This window comes from Channa argus, chromosome 2 (assembly GCF_033026475.1).
Source record: "Channa argus isolate prfri chromosome 2, Channa argus male v1.0, whole genome shotgun sequence".
NCBI classification, from domain to species: domain Eukaryota; kingdom Metazoa; phylum Chordata; class Actinopteri; order Anabantiformes; family Channidae; genus Channa; species Channa argus.
In genome coordinates this window covers 10,397,043-10,414,481 of record NC_090198.1, presented here as the reverse complement: position 1 = coordinate 10,414,481, position 17,439 = coordinate 10,397,043, and the positions used below count along the sequence as shown (strand labels likewise).

Below are 17,439 nucleotides of genomic sequence, written 5' to 3'. Positions count from 1 at the left end.
ATATATATATATATATATATATATATATATATATATATATATAGTTTTTGTTTGTTTGTTTTGCTTTATAATAGATTTCCTCCGTATGATACATTTCTGCTGAGTAAGAGGAAGATTAGTCACGTGTCCTTAAAAATAAAGCATCATCTAATTATCTAAATGGGTGGATATGTAAATTACCCCCTAATTTGAAATGGATGCACAATAGATTTGTAATAAATAGAAATGCATCAAAAATGCAACCAAGGGGCTAGAACAGCCAGCAAAATTGAAAATGACATTGTCAAAAAGGCTTTGTGCATCGTGGATACAAATAGACTGGATGTTACCGATAATGGTTATGCTGTGTGGATGTGTAAAAAAAGTCTTGGATTAAAGCTGACTCAAAGTTTGCCCTTGGAAAGTTGACAAGGACATAATGGCAGATGGTGTTGGATCAGAAACTGTAGTTACAAACGATGACCAAAAGAGGGCGATAACGCTCAGCAGTAAAGCCCTAGAAAATAAACTTCAGGAGCAGATCAATGCAAGAATGTACAAACTGCAGTTGACTGCAAAATCTAAAGAGCTTGAAAGTGTAATGGAAAATTACACTAACTTAACTGAAGTTGAACAAGTTCAGGTAAAAAGCTTCAGGCTATTACTTGTAGAGTTTGTTAAGGCCAATAGTGAAGTCCTGCAAATTCTTCATGAAGTTGAACAAAATGCATAGCAGGCATAACAAGCAAATTAGATTTCAAAGCTGTGTTGATAAAAGCAGAAGAAAGAAAGAACCTAAAGAGAGACTCTTGATGGCACTGAAGTCTGGTCTGGAAGTTAGCCATGTGTATATTATATCAGTTGTTTCTGCATCTGGGCAAAAGTCAGCAAAATCTGTTTCTAGAACAGGATCTGGCAGTGGAAGCACCAATACTTCAGCTTCATCAGCCTCCTCAGCTCACCTAAAATAAGAAGCTAGAGGAGCTCCGCTCGTGGCAATAGCTGCTGCAATGATAAAAGGTGGGTATTAGAGCTTGAAGAAGCACAACTCAAAGCTAAGAAAGAACAAATAGAGCTTGAAACTGCTACAGCAGAATCTACACTGAGATTACGAATTGATAAGGGATTTGCAACTCTATTTTGCAGAGATGGGATGAATGAAAATGTGAATACTCATGATAAAGATGAAGAAAGGGATGCTCTGCTCAGTTCTACCACACCAAGACTTGTAAGGCTGGGTCCAGGTCAAAGGTCAGCTCCACCTAGTGTTCCTCAAATAATGTTGCGGGTAGCTCAAGCTCCCCAGCCAGGTCAGCTACAGAATGATAACATGGGAGACCTTTGCAGAGTAATGCAAAAACAGAATGTTAATACAGAGCTTCTTGTAAAGCAACAGCAACTTTCTCCCCTGCCTCCTGGGGAGATTCCAGTTTTTTTTATGGAGACCCTCTGGAGTTTCGGTCATTTTTGAGACCATTTAATAATGCCAGTGAAACAAGGACTGAAAACCCTGCAGCTAAGCTGTATTATTTAGAGCAATACACCAGAGGAGAACCCAGAGATCTTATTAGGAGCTGGCAACACATGCAGCCACACAGAGGTTACATGGAGGCAATGACAGAACTGCAGGAACAATATGGAAATGAGCTGAAAACTGACACAGCTTATACAGACAAGGTTTTTCAGTGGCCTCAGATATGGGCAGAAGATGAGAAGTCACTTAGCTCATTTTCACTGTTTCTTGTTTCCTGTCTTACTGCCATGTTGGACATTGATTTCTTGGATGATATGTACAATCCAGTTATTATGAGAACTTTAATCTCAAAACTGCCTTATAAGCTTTGTGAAAAACGGAGATTTGCTCAATATAGAGCACCTGTGAACAGCAGGTTTCCCCTCGGGAATATTCCTTCCCATCCACACCACGGTAAAACATCTTGAACCCTGCTCCTAAGCTTCTAGCCTTGCTACCATTCCACCTGGCCTCCTGGACAAACAGTATATCCACCTTCCTTCTCTGCATCATGTCAACCAACTCTCTAGCCTTTCCTGTCACAGTCCCAAGATTCAAAGTCCAGTGCAGAGAGCTGGACTCCACATGCAGTGTGAAGCTGGAGTCCATATTCAGTGTGGAGCTGGAATCCATATTCAGTGTGGAAAGACAGCCATTGTAATACGTATCAGGAGAGCGGGGTGAAGGGCCACTACAATTAGTGGAGGCATTATCCGGAGGGGGAAGAAGTGGGGGCCGGGGTGGTTGCGGACAGGTGTCAGGGGAGCCATCAGAGCCAAGGGCTGCAGTATCAAACCGGGTAAAGAACAAGTTGATTCAGTTCAAGCTCATTGGCCCTATTCACGCTACTCTCAACTCCTCTGCCGGCTGGTCTGAAAACTGTGATGTCAGAAGCTGACAGTACTAATCCCGAACATGGAGTAACTGTGGCAGAGGAGCCGTGCCCCCTTGTCAGTTCAGGGTCTCGCTGCAGTGCAGCAAGTAACTCCCTATTCTCTTGGACGGGATATCTATATGCATGTCCTTCAGTTAACCTCACTTTTTGCAAAAAGTGGCCCACATCTTACGTGCTAGTTTGAAAACCAGTCTGGGCTTTTAAGTAGCCACAAATAAAGGATCACTGAATGGATAGTTTTATTTGTCAGTATTTTGTTTTGGACACTGAAATCATAACAAGGCTACGCCATTGATCGTTGGTATTAAATGAGTATGAAAGTTTTTTTCACTAATGAATAGAAACTTTATCATAAAACAGTACTCAATCCTTGCATACAATTTGAAATCTAAACCTGTTCATCACACTCTATGAAATACTGCACTGTACCTAAAATCGGTTTGCAGAACTGTTTTGAAGGATTCATAGTCTCTGATATGGGCTACTGGGAATGTGATCATGTCTGAGCAGGCACTGACACTTGGGTAACATACAGTGTGTGTAGGCATGAAGTTCAGACAGCAATAGTCAAATTTGACTGTGATTTTGATCTGCCAGTAGCAGATGTCTGTGAGTTATCCATTGCATAACTGAAGGTACAGTTAAAGTTTCTCCTGCTGTGGCACCAAACAGGTTTAAAAAAAAATTCAAAAGAAATACAAAATTTAAAAACTATATAAAAAAATACTTTTATATGCAATTTGATTTAACAGCATTTTTTTCAATTCTTAATTATAGTTATCTGATGTTTATTTGGAGAAGAAATGATTCACACAACAGACATGAGTACCTGCTTTAAATTACTGTACGTAGCTTCTAGTTCTAGGAGGAAATCTCGGAAGTGCTCTAAAATCTTTTGATTCCTTCACTTGCTTACTTGAACCACTGGGACTTCACTCAAGGGCCAACTGGGACAATACAAATAAATCAACTTTAGGAAGGAGAACGCACCTCTAGAGCGAGCAAACAATGTTGCCTACTGACAACTGCAATTTACAATTGGCAATTCAATATGCAAAGTGGCTCTGCTGGTGTCAAAACACAAATTGCAATGCAATCTGTCAGTCCTCTCATCAAGGCAGAACCACAGCTGCACCTGGTATGACACACCCCTAAGATTTTTTTGTTTTTCCTTGATTTCAGTGTCTGGCTTAAAGTCTGTGTTGCAGAGTAGCAATAGCAAGCAGGCTAACATTAACTTCCTTCGGCTGTGTCGTTTGGTGATCATCATCTGATTGCCTGGTTCTCCTTGCTTTCATTGTTTAGGCTGGTTGAACTTACAGTGGCGTAGTTGGCAAACCATGGCATGACATGCAGTTTATTTTGCTTTTATTCAATGGGTTTAATGAATAAATGAATAATATAAAATAATTCAAACTTAATAAAAGATCTAATTCAAGCTTTTAATATGGAATTGTCAATTGAATAATGCATTTTAAAATTGCATAACTAAACTGCATATTGAAATGCCAATTGAAAATAAAATTGCCAATAAATGAAGACTACAAAAAGCCATCGCATTTTGAAATGCAATTGATTTAGCTTTTATATGAAAATGTATTCCAGATGATTCAAACTAAATTGAGGATTGAATTGCTACTTTGCATAACTGATTCGCCAATTGTAAAATGAATTTCAAATTAAATGATGACACTGCATAATGAAATGCTAAATGCAAATTGAATTGCCAATTGAATAAAGATTACAAAAAAAACATAGCTATATAAATAGCTATTGATTTAGCTTTCATTAAAAACTTTTACCCAAACAATTCAAACTGAATTTAGTATTGAATTACCACTTTGCATAATGAATAGCCAATTGCATAATGCATTTTCAAATTGCATGGCCAAAATGAAAATTGAATTGCCAATTACAAAATGAATAGCCATTAGTATTATGAGCATGATGTGCTTCCATACACTAGGTAATGTTCTTGCTTCAGCATCCAGAATACCTCTAAATGTGTAAAGTCAGATGTCACTGACACAGTCTTTCCCAGTCCTTCCTGCATAAATATGAACTCATCTGTTGGGGGTGGAATCATGTGGACACTTGAGAAAGATATATATGTGTGTGTGTGTGTGTGTGTGTGTGTGTGTGTGTGTGTATATATACACACACACACACACACATATATATATTGCAGTACTGTGGCTTCTGGTTCGCAATCATTTCATGCTCCTGAACAATCCAGTGAAGGACCTGTATTATTTCAGAACAATAATAAAATGAACTCACTTTCAAACTCAATACAATATGTCCAAGTACATTCCAGAGAAAAGAGCTCAACAGAACATAATTTTCCTTAACCATACACCCTATCTTACAACAAAGCTCAACAAAACGGATCTGATTAAATAAATATTGCTGTCATTATAGTACCATCATTGTAAAGTGTTTTCCTTAAAATTAAAAGAGATATATAAACTGCATGTAAAGTGAGATTCACATGACGTGGTTTAATGTCTAATTTACATGGGGCCAGGCCTTTCTACCTGATTATATCACTCTATACTGAGGGTGGTTCCATAGCCAGACTCTGTCCCTTTCTCTTTCCCTGAGGTTTATAGGGAATGGCCCTTAAAATCAAAGACAACTGATGTCACGTAGCCTCTGTGGCCTGATGTGCATCATACTGTAAAGGGATTTTACATGTGCAGACATAGTTAAAGTGAAAGTGTAACAGTACCCCAAAAAATGTTCAACTGGTTAAAGTTCATTAAAGTGTCATGCATTACTGCCACACAGTCTCTACTTACCCAACAAATATAATGAGAACTTACCTGAGGGTGTGTTGGCTGTAAGTTTTCCATTCTGAAAATAGAAGAAACAAAATTATTACCTTGACAGTATCAATAGCATAAGTTTGTGGAATTATCCACTTAGACGGGTGTTTGATTAAACACCTCAACCACAATCTCACATTACAAGTCATAGCCATCTGCATGCACAGGCTGAACACAAACTAGAGCCAAAATTCATTCTTTATCTTGCACTGCCACCTATTGACACATTTTAGTAGTATTCCAAACCCTCTGCATTATGACATTTCAATCATATTTTTTTAAGTATTTTTAATTTTCTTCTAAATATTCACCCAGTCTATGAATGCAGTTATCTTTGGCTTACACTGTTTATACGGCTGAGGCTAACAGCAGAAGTTTAGCTAGATGCTGAAACTACCGTTTGGTTACCTTATATTAGTTTATAAGTGCGTAAACAAAATTAGGCCTATCCGCTAGGAAAGGTCAGTGGGTTTTGCGCTACTCTGGTAAACGGAAGTCTCCCTTCTGTGCAATCGAGCGCTGACAGTGAGGGCATTATGGGTGTCAAACCAACCAGTAGAAACTTCATCGATCACCTTATTATGCTCACATAAACCTAACCTTGCAAAACGTGAACGAACAAGCAAAAGATTTTAATCTACAAAAGTCGTTGACTTGCAAAAAAACCCCTCAAAACTGTTTTTTATTGCAAGTAGCAAAGTTTTGCTCTCAGATATGTTTCTTTAATTGTATATAAATGCATTGTTGTTTTGAGACAAATCCAGCCGTTGCGTTTAATCCTTTAGGGGGAAGTATAACCTGAACTGTGGCTCAGCCCCTCCCCTGTGGATTGCATAACTGCAAACTCTAGATTTCCAGCCTGTACAGATGTGGCACTAAGTGGATGTCTATCAACTTGAGATCACTGCTGTGTGGAATAACAAAATAGCCTCGATAAACTACAGTAAGTAAAAACAAATTAAAAATTATAAATTTACTAGTATAGTCTATGTAAATAGTTCTTTTAAGTAGACTTTTAAGCATAGTCAATGGAAAATTTAAAAGTGGTACTGTGCTGCAGTAAACTGGAGTAAAGCATGATACATGTTGATGTACTTTTGCAAAAAGCATTGATATATAATCCTGATTTATACAGACATGAAATACCTCAATGTATTCTTAGCTTAAGATCAGCCACAAGTTTGATTGTTATAAAACTATCAAAGTAATGTAAAACTTTGATCTGTTGGAAAAAAAGGATGAAAATGTTTTTGCAACAATGGAGTGATGGGGGTATTCAGTACAGTATGAAGTGAACCTTGAAAGCAATAAATAAGTTACAGTTATATCAATAGATTTGTGCAGTATTGACAAGCTGTTAGAATGTAAATTTCTTGTTAAGTTAATCTTAAATGTAAAAATTTATTGTTAATGAATTGTTCATGGCTTTCATGTCAGATGAAGCTGCTGTTTTGCTACAGTGCTTTCCTGCTGCTGCTTTTCCTCGATCCCAGAGTCTGTAAAGCTGGAAACATCTTGGTCATGCCTAATGAAGGCAGCCACTGGATAAACATGGATATTCTACTTCAAGCTCTGCATTCAAGAGGACACAATGTAACAATTGTGCTCTCCAACAAAAGCTGGTACATTAAGGACAACTCCTCTTATTACACTGCCTACACAGTTCAAATGGACAGGTACTTGGATAAGGTGTTAAACACAAACTTCTTTTCTGACTTCATTGAATTTGAAAGAGAAGCACTTCCTTTATCGAGTTTTCTCCACATAACTGTAGGAATGTTCTTTGTGTTAGTTGACATTCACAGGATTGTGGGTGAATTTGTATCAGCAGTGCTAGATGAGCAGGAGCTGATGAGAAAATTGAAAGACAGCAAGTTTGACCTGTTACTCACTGACCCCTGCTGGGGGGCTGGAGTCATTTTGGCCAAATATTTGAATCTTCCTTTGGTTTACAATGTTCGATGGGTGATAGCCAGTGAAGGTCATCTTGCTATTGCTCCCTCTCCTATATCATACATTCCTATAAAAGGGTCTGGCAACACTGATAAGATGTCTTTTCTTCAGAGAGTTAAAAACATGGTTTTGCATCTGATAACCCAATCACAAAACTACCTGGTAGGTAAACTAGTATACCAGCCAATAAGTGACAAATATCTTGGGCCTAATTATGATTTTAACAAGTTAATTCTTGATGCAGACATTTGGCTGATGAGAGTAGACTTTGCCTTTGAGTATCCACGTCCCACCATGCCTAATGTTGTGTACATGGGAGGCTTCCAATGTAAACCTGCAAAACCTCTGCCTCAGGACTTGGAGGACTTTGTGCAAAGATCAGGGGAAGATGGAGTCATCATCATGTCAATGGGGACATTTGTGAGTGAACTTCCTGCTGACATGACAAATGAGATTGCTGCTGCTTTTGCCAAACTACCTCAGAAAGTCATCTGGAGACATAAAGGCAACAGACCAGCTACTCTGGGCAACAACACATTGATAGTGGACTGGATGCCACAGAATGACCTGTTGGGACATCCAAAGACAAAGCTCTTTGTAGCTCATGGAGGAACTAATGGAGTGCAAGAAGCTGTTTACCATGGAGTGCCAATTGTGGGTTTACCTATGTTTTTTGACCAATATGACAACCTGCTGCGACTGAAGGAGAGAGGAGGGGCAAAGCTTCTAGACATTAAAACAGTGGACAAAGATAACAACTTCCTGAAGGCCATACAGGAAGTCCTAAATGACCCCTCCTACAGGCTGAACATGCAGAGATTCTCCAGGCTGCATAGAGATCAGCCAATAGAGCCGCTGGATAACGCTCTCTTCTGGATAGAGTTTGTCATGAGACATAAAGGTGCAGCACATCTGAAAAGTCAGTCCTACAGACTGCCCTGGTATTCCTACTACTCTGTGGATGTAGTTCTGTTCCTGGCAGCAGCTGCGCTGTTCGTGTTTTTAATTATTTTTATCTCGGCTAGCTGTTTACACTCTCCAATGTATAAACTTAAATTGAAACGGGACTAGTCAAGGCAAATGTAGATGTTTCATATTAAATATATGTATGAATTTTCTGATTGATTTTCTTCATTTGGAGATGAATAATGGTATATTCATGGGACATTTGGAAAGTTAAGCAGTGTCTTTTACTTGGTATAGACAATATTTTCTAATAGTTATTTTACTGTATGATATTCATTACTTAAATGTTTATTGTTGAAATGTTTTTATGAACTACACTGATGTATGTTTATATGTTTTGGAGCCGGAGATATTAAACTCTTTTATACCTGCATTTAATAATGGCATGTTTGACTTTCTATATCATGTACATTCTTGTGATTAATTGTACATTTAAGTCCTGGAATACAAAAACAAGGACTTTTTGTTTAGTGAGAAGGGTTTTTTTTTCTGTTTCCACACAATCTTTCACAGACAAACGTTGGTAAAGTGTTAAATAGTAGGGCCGCACCTAACGATTATTTTTTTGTCAATTAATCTATCAGTAATTTTTTTTAGTCTACAGCAGGGGTTTCCAACACGTCCAAGTAGCTCGCCAGAGGGTTATTGAAAAATAAATTGGATAACTTTAGTCAAATTTGAGTGGTCACTCTGCAAACCTTTCTACCGATTTTGTCTTTATTTTTTTTCTTCAAAAAAGCGACTAACGACTTTTTCAGGAATTATTGAAGGCTTTTGGAGACTCTGACGTGAAACTACGTCATTTTCGCGCTTTTCGACGTAGGCCTCTCCCACTTACCAAAGCGCTCACAGACGACCCATGCCTCGCGCAGTGGCCCCTCCCCGCGTCCAGGCTGTAAATGAAATTAATCGCGAATACGATATTTTTTTGTTATGTTTAAATGCAAAATGTGCTTTGTAGGCACCAACATTTTGTTAAGGTTCAGAAAACATGATTATCAGTTTGAGCTGAAATAAGCTATGAAAAGAAATGTTACAAAACAGATCTCGGCCATTTTCTTTTTTCTAAAAGTAGCTATCGGGAAAAAAAAGATTGGAGACCCCTGATCTACACTATAGTTATAATTAACTGTTTTTTATTAATTCATTTACTAAAAACACGAGCATAACAAATGGTTATACCAGCCAGCCTTGAATATGACTGATATTGGTATTAATTAATTATCTAGCTAAGTTATTGCATGTTATGAAACGATTTATTTATTTTTCTTTATTTATTTATTTATTTTTTCTTTATTTTGGAATCCCAGTAAGTAGATCAGTGAGGACTGGCTACATAAGAAAATATCCTGTCTGTACCACAGTCCAACACAGCAGCACAAAAAAACAGCTTAGAAAACCAAATCAAATCCGTTTGAACAAAAACTAAAAATTATCACTTCACGAAGGATGATCACAATTCAGTGGGAATGTATTCGTCCATATCTACACCAGCAAAGTCCCTACATCGACTAAATATCTGCTTAATCAAATATAAACTGGGTGAAGTTTAAAAAGAACAAACATGAAATAAGTGTCTATCACTGCTGCTGATGGGAAGTCTACCGCTGCTACAGGGTCCTGCCTAGTTTCAGAGTGTGTCTGTCTCAGTGTCATCCGAAATCTGTTGGACAGCTAGTGCATTAAGTGCAGCACTTACAGCTTCACGTAACTTCCAGCCATAGGTGCATGTAAGCTAACGTGTTGATAGCAGTTAGCGATTAGCCAACAAGCTGGTTGTAAACGCACGACAGTGGATAGGGAACCGTGGGCAGGGCTGAAATTAAAGCTTTTCTCCGCGTTTATAATAATTTAAGTGTTTTTTTAATGTAATCTTCTAGATCGTTCATTTGCGTAGCGCTTTTAAGAACTAACTTTGACTTTACCTGAGCTGTCTGCTCGCTCTCTTCTGCAGACAGGAAAAAATGGCCGAGCTCCGGCCTCGATGAGACTCATAGAGAAGAAGCTGCTACACAAGTTCATTTCTTATTTGCTAATCGGTCTAAAAGAATTTACATCTTGTGATTTCAGAACAGAAATATTTATATTTTTGTGGGCTAGTTTTACTGTCTCCAGAACAATGGGACGCCGTTAACTTTGAGACGTGCTAGCGACGTATCGTAGCTCGTTTCCGTGCGTTACGTAAACAATTAAATGGAAGCATCGCCCCACCCCTATCATTGTTTTCCACCTTTGGACTGATGTTGACAGTTATTATTTGGCAGTACTAAATGATGAGTATATAATGTTATCCAAAGGACATATATGAATCAGATAAACTGTTTTGTATATTTGTTTTGTTGATTTAGTATTTAGCTCAAACCCACATGGTCACATTTCATTTCTTAGGGTGTGGTGCTCATGTCTGTGCACAGTTCTGAAACTACAAAGGAGACAACGTACTTTTAACAGCTGTGCAGTAACGGCTGTGGATAACATTGCAGTTCTGGCTTGTTCTCTGATGGAGGTAGGACATATTAGTGTTTGGGTGACGAATAAAAAACAAGTCAGGCCAGCAAGACTCCCTAAAAACCAGTCTCCTTAACATCTTCAGGAGTTATGAGTTGGTAATGGAACATAGGTGCCTGGGATTTGGTATAAGTTCAGGAATTGTGAGTTGTCTTAAAGGGAAAAAAATGAACATGTTCTTTATACAGATTGAATAAAGTTATTGTTAAGGCAGTATTGCTTACAGAAATTAGTGTAACAGAATGCAGAGCTCCTGGCAATTAAAAGCATTTTTTGTTCCAAGTCGAGGCCAGTCAAAACATATTCAACAAGGATTTGAATATGTTTTTAGCTTCCATCATCATCCATCATCTCTCATCCGGTTGTCATATGGTGGTGCTGCATTCAAGGTGACACACAGTCATTCAGGGTGCGGACAGCTGGTACATCAGTGAAATATCTCCACATTACAATGCGTTCACAGTTGATGTTGCTGGTGGTGAAAAAGAGGATGTTTTCCACCTCTTTGTCTCTTAAGTTAAAAAAATAAAATGAAGCATGTGCTGTGTTTTGGCCCGTTTAGCTTTAGACAGGGAGTTAAATGACAAGTTATTTGAATTACACAAGAAAGTGTGTGACGTGATGGTGATCTTGACTTATTAATTATAAATGAACTTTCATTAAGTTCTAATGAAACAACAGTTGTAATATCTAAATGTGCCTTAAATATTATGTTGATGAAAAAATTTGTTTTGTACTGCCCTTTTTGACATTTCAAAATAAGGACATGCAAACTTTTTGCATCGAATTGCGTGATGTGCTTTTGACAGGCCCTTCTAAACAGAGGAGTAATGCTAGTGAATTACCTTAGATTACCTTTAGTGTTTAACTCTCGATGGACTGTCCTTGACGAGGCCCATTTCCTATTCCACCCTCTCTGCTTTCACTTTTAGAATAGAACAAACTTCAAATGGGCTTCTTTCCTTTGGAGATTTAAAAACACGGTATTTTACACCATGAGGAAGCATGTGTAGAAGCATTTGGGCCACAATATTTTGCCTTGTCCAAGTGCTACATTGGCCCAGGTGTAGGCTCCTGTTTAAAGCAGTAGAACTCTAGCTAATGTGTGTGAATTTTGTTTTTAATTCCCTCACCCCACCCTACCTAATGTTATTTTGATGGCAGGGTTCCAGGCTGAACCTGCAAAACCTTTCCCTACCTTGAAGATTTGATACAAACTTCTGGAGAAGTTCTTATTAAATCGTCACAGCCTTCGCTAAATTACTTCAGAAATTCATCTGGTGTGTTGTACTACTGTTTAAAGGACCTTTAAAATACTTCATTAGAATGTGAGACTAAAGAAAACGTGTTTTAAACCGGTCTTTCTGAAATGCAAATATCTAGGTTTGTTGGAACACATGTATTAAAGAAAACTGATTTGGTTTGTTGATCCCATTATGATCCAACAGGTGAAGTTGTTCAGTCATTACGGTAATTTTCTAAAGGTTTAGAAAGATATTTAAAAATATCACTTTAAGGGGCCTGGTGGCTCAGTGGTAGAGCATTTGGGTTGGGATGCAGAAGGCAGCAGGTTCAAATCCCACCCCACCAGGTGTGGCCCCACCGAGCCACCAAGAGCAACCTTGGTGCCAGTCCTGAGACTGGACAAAATAAATAAATAAAAAGAAATAAAGGGAGGGTTGTGGCAGGAAGGGCATCCGGCATAAAAACACCTGCCAAATCAACATGCGGAACATGTTCCACTGTGGCGACCCCCTGGCACTGTTGACTTAAATAATATCCCTTTGCAAATAGAAATTAGTAATTTATACTTAAACATATGTCACAATGTGAATCTTTAATGTCTGAACTTCTGAAAAAGGAAAAAAACCCAGTAGTTCTGTTTAGTTGCTGGTGTCTGCATAAGATTTGAACTGAATTTCCTCTGTACTTTCTCACCTGTGTGTTTACAATATCTGGCTGAATTAAATCTGGCCGCAAAATTATTAAAGACATTAAATAACAAAGCTGCTGCACAGCACCCTCCTCTGGATGGTTTGCTGTGAACAAGTACAGCTCAGACTGCTACAGAGTAATGGGCTTCCTAGTATCTTTAATGTGGTGCTATTTCTGGTTCCTGTTCTCCTGGGCACCCTTCTCAATAATGGGTTAAATGCTATAAACTGCATGTCTGAGATGAAAAGAGACATTGTGATTGAACAGAAATTAAGTCAAATTAAAAGCAACACCTCAAATATGCTAAGAATATTTCCCAAAGTTAAAATATGTAACATATTTAAATGTGAATAATGAATTTATTTCTTGTGAAATAAAATATTGTTATTTCACAAAACTAATATTTTAGCTTAACAAACACGTCATATTGTAGATTTGAAAACCAAAAAATCAAATTCTACACAGAGAAGTTCATCTTTACAAAATGTACAGTAACACTAAGGGAGGGAATGAAACTTTCAAAATGTTGTTACTGTTCTTCTGTTGGTGCTTTCAACACATTTCAAATTCACTCTTATTTTGTACACAATATGTTTTGATTTGACATATTTTAAATATTTCATTTGCACATGTATTGCACAATATTGATGATTCACATTTTATCTTGCCTTGAGGCAAGTGTAGGCCTGTAGGGATTTGAACATATCCGATTTCACACATAAAGATTAGAGCTAAACAACAGGTTTAAACCAGGCCCCTATATGTGGTTAAATCCTTGCTGTATATAAACCCTAAAGTGTGTCTTTTACCTGCAAGATATTGTCTTATTGATTATTTTTATACAAATAAAATTCCACAATTTTCAGTGTAGAGGAGACTTGTCTTGTGCTTAATTAATGCTATAGCTATGTAATCCTTTACAAAATGTAACATATTAGATGATGAATGTTGGAATTCTAAGAATGGGTTTTTCTACATGGACACAAGTTGTTTAGGTTTTTGCTTATGTTTTATCAAGGCTTCATTTTTACACTGTTTTACACTTACGACTCTATATGCAGTAAATTGTGTCTTGTTTGCCTCTACGTAACACAGGAAAAACTGGTTCAGCCCTTCTAGACAAACAGGGTTTCAAAGATATAACTAGGCTGTGTTCTTTGACAAAAGGTTGTATTTCAGCCAGCTGCCTTTTTGTTTAAATATTTAATAAATACCTTAATCCTTGAATGTGGATTACAGTATGTCTCTGGTGATATTAACTCTTCCAAAGTAGTCATAAGAGTGATAGAAAAGCTACTCGGGGCAAAACCAATTTACCATCAGGGTTTTACAAATAGAAGCAATTTATTTCTTATGAAAGGAAATAAAGTATTTTAAGACTCTATTAAGTCCCAGTTGTGAATTTACATTTGTTTTCCGATGAATATGACACAGCAGGGTGTCTGTGTCACAAGTGAGGAGCAGATTGGATAAAAACAACGTCCTATATGGGAAGTCTACAATAAGCTCTCCCACAGGACGAATGTGCAGGGTCTGCCCCATTTTTTACACTTAACAGGCTTAACTGGTACTTGAGCAATATCATATAGAAATACAAGTCAGGACTGAACTACTATTTAAAAGGGTTTGCTTCAGAAGACCTGCAGAGAACCTCCAGGCTGCAGTTTGAAAATAAAACAACAGATCATTTTTTTGTCAGTAGAGCCCAAGGGTGTTCTCAAATGCTGTGCTATTTGTAGCATATATTATGATGAATGTTCATCATAATATATAAGGCCCCATATTTTGGATGAGTTACAGTAAGGTTCTAAATGTGGGACATTTAGTAAGCCCACTAAATAGAAGCAGTATCCTCAGTGTTACTAAATGTTTTACACAGATTCCCAAGACTGAAGAATAATAAAAACTTACATGCTAATATGACATGACTGTACTGTACAACATCCCTGATGGTTTTTACTTAAATAAATATATTCTTTTATTACAAAACAATAAAAAAAAAAATACTGACCATACTTTGCATCTACATCTACCTTTAGGCTGGTTACAGCCATGATACTACATGGATTTTGTCTGGTGGCTACATAGGTATAACATTATGTACACCAGTTCAGTCTGAATCCTTATGATGGGAATCAGAACCTACATACAAGTCATTTGCTACTTAGGAGGAGAAACAAAAATATTTCAAATGATCCTCAAAATTGACATATTGAAATGGCAATTTAAAGTAATACTTATGTGCGTTGGATTTGTTTTTTTTTTGCCAATAGTGATAATGTGATTAATATCACTCTACTATCTGTTTGCCAAAGGTAAGGCTGGAGTCTACAGCCAGTTAGCTTATCTTAGCATATACATAAGCATCCAAAAGACCCTGAACAAATGAATTTTGGTATTTTTTGTACAAATAAGGTAAAACAGATCTTAACAAATACAGTATAACAGAATTGCTGATAGGTAATTCAGCTAACAGGTGCATGCTTTTTTTCCAGAGCCAGGATAGCTGCCCCCACTTACCACCTTGATAAGCTAACTGGCTGTAAATTCATATATACTGAAGAAAGATAAGAGACACTGATCTTTTCATCCAGTTCTTGAATAGATTGTGATCGCACAATCAAACACTAGGCACCTATTCACTGAAAATACAGATTAAAAAAAACTCTGTTTTCAATTACATCCATATTTACAGCACCTTCATATGGCAGCCTATCACCACTATCCATTTTTTTTAATGGGGAGAACATATTTTTAAGCAGCACTTGTAGTAAAGTCTATTCAGGGTTTTACAAAGTGTCCATGCCAGCAGGGCAGCTCTGACGGGCGGTCTAAGTATTCTCATGATGTCCTGGTCCGTAGAGAGCTCATCCTGAGCACAGTGAGCTCTGCTACATCTGCATCCTGCATCTCTACCTCTTGTTGGCAGCTTTCTCTGATTACATACACTATGAGACCCACACAGATGAAAATGAGGAGGATTATGCCTATAACCTAGAGTACAAAGGAGTAAAGCAACACTTTGTTTAGCAAATTTAACAAATGGTGTTTTTATGGGTAAAATAAGGAATATTAAAAAATGACATCACTTAAAGGATACTGTATACTGTGTACAGTGTTTATTCTTAGGGCAAACTGTTTTCAATCCATGTGTTCTACAAAATCTTCTGTAAAATAGAAAATGACAAACTCACCTGAGAAAAAACAAACAGCTGCTGGGAGCGGAGCATTAGCTCTTGTGGGGTGACATCTCCCTCACTAATTGGCTCACACCACTTCTGTGGAGCTGCCTTGTCAACTAGTACAAATCTACCCTCCCAGTCTGTCATAGCACAAGCAAAGTATTGGCCATCGAGGAACAACAAAATCAGCCATACGATAGCAGGAACAAAACTGGAGAGGGAAACAGTTTTCCTGCACCATGTATCACATCTGCAGCCTTGAATGATCAGCATCAAGGTGAAGGCCATGACGGCAGGAATGATGAAGAACGCTGATGAAAACACTCCGTTCCATGTAGGGTTGCAAGGACACTCAAACTCCAGCTCCACCAGCTTCTCTAGTCCCATGAGGATAAAGCCAAAAGCCACATTTGATACCAGGGGACTGTTGCTAAGTTCATTTTTCAGCCTGGTAAGCCATTGTTGTCTACTTTCCATACTAGATTGACCGAAAATTGAAGACAAGTCTTGTAAAAAGCCCAAAAGAGATTCCACCGTTGTGAACACATTGGCAACAGCTAAGTGATGCGTAATTAATGCATCCAGGGGTAAGTTTTCCCCTCGGGCAAAATGCCACACTTCCACTCTGATTGGTTTCGAACAAAGGAGGGTGTGCTGTCTGCTCTGACATTTCTCCAGCTGATTGGTCTGGGTGAGGTTTCAGGTGGGGTTAGATTTTAAATGTGGTCTTCCAGGGACACACTGGGGGGAGGGCTGTAAAGTGGAGGGAAGTTTGTTCTCCTGTTTAGCACGTTCTGGCCATTTGCAGTGGTCAACCAAAAACACATGCACAATTGTACAGGCACATATGAAATGGTAAGGTGGAAGAAGCTTAACGAATCAAAAAAACATGCCCAAGTGTACACAAATACTAAAACAGAAGAGGGGGGTGCTGAAATAAAAATAAAAGACATTTAACTAAAGAAAGGTCACAGATTTGACCTTATAAATCTTATAGTTATCAATGCACCAAGTGTGCAGGTGTTTTTGGTTTATTTGTTTCAATAGTTTGGCATTGAAAATATCAGGTGCATGCTGACTCTTTTCAGGTAACATCATGTGGCCACATGATGTCGCCCATGTCGCAGGACAGGTTAAGCACTCAGGCTTAGAGAAGGCCGTGTTGAACTTTGAAGGGGATGCGGTACATACACTTTTGAAAACGCCCAGGCCACTGATGTGATGACATAATTTTTAAGTGACCTCAGTGAGCTAAAGAGCTTCACATGAAACCCGACAAGACCAAGCATTCAGGCTCTGTGAAACAGGCTTGGAAACGTGACTGGTAAAAAACTGGGTCTGCATCGTTTTCAGTTCACCTATACATCACTCGACGTTTTAAAATGTAACACTTTAAATGTCTTTCGCACAATTGACAAGTTACATTAATATAAAGATTAATATGCACACACATAAAGCAGTAGAGGGTCTGGGAATCCCGTCGGTTATTATTGATTATTTTATTGTATGAGGAGGAACAGTTTCTTCCAAATGGCAGATGATGGAAATGTGCACCTGTTACCTAATAAAACACATGATAATTGAGGCGTATTCGCAGGTAGGAAAACGCATATGCAAAGATGGAAGACAGATGAACCGCATAATAATTGCCTGAGTTTACAACCTTAATTACTTACGTGT

The 17,439-nt window shown here is 38.0% G+C and overlaps 1 long non-coding RNA gene and 1 pseudogene across 1 annotated transcript; one reads left to right on the top strand and one right to left on the bottom strand.

Annotated features, from left to right (window-relative positions):
• The first annotated feature begins 6,035 nt into the window (after positions 1 to 6,035).
• Positions 6,036 to 8,507, top strand: LOC137113395 (UDP-glucuronosyltransferase 2C1 pseudogene; annotated as a pseudogene).
• A 6,321-nt stretch (positions 8,508 to 14,828) lies between these two features.
• Positions 14,829 to 17,430, bottom strand: LOC137113463 (uncharacterized). The gene is made up of 2 exons (XR_010912596.1): positions 15,772 to 17,430; positions 14,829 to 15,571 (listed from the first exon to the last, which is right to left on the bottom strand). It is a non-coding gene; the product is annotated as an uncharacterized lncRNA (long non-coding RNA).
• Positions 17,431 to 17,439: the final 9 nt, after the last annotated feature.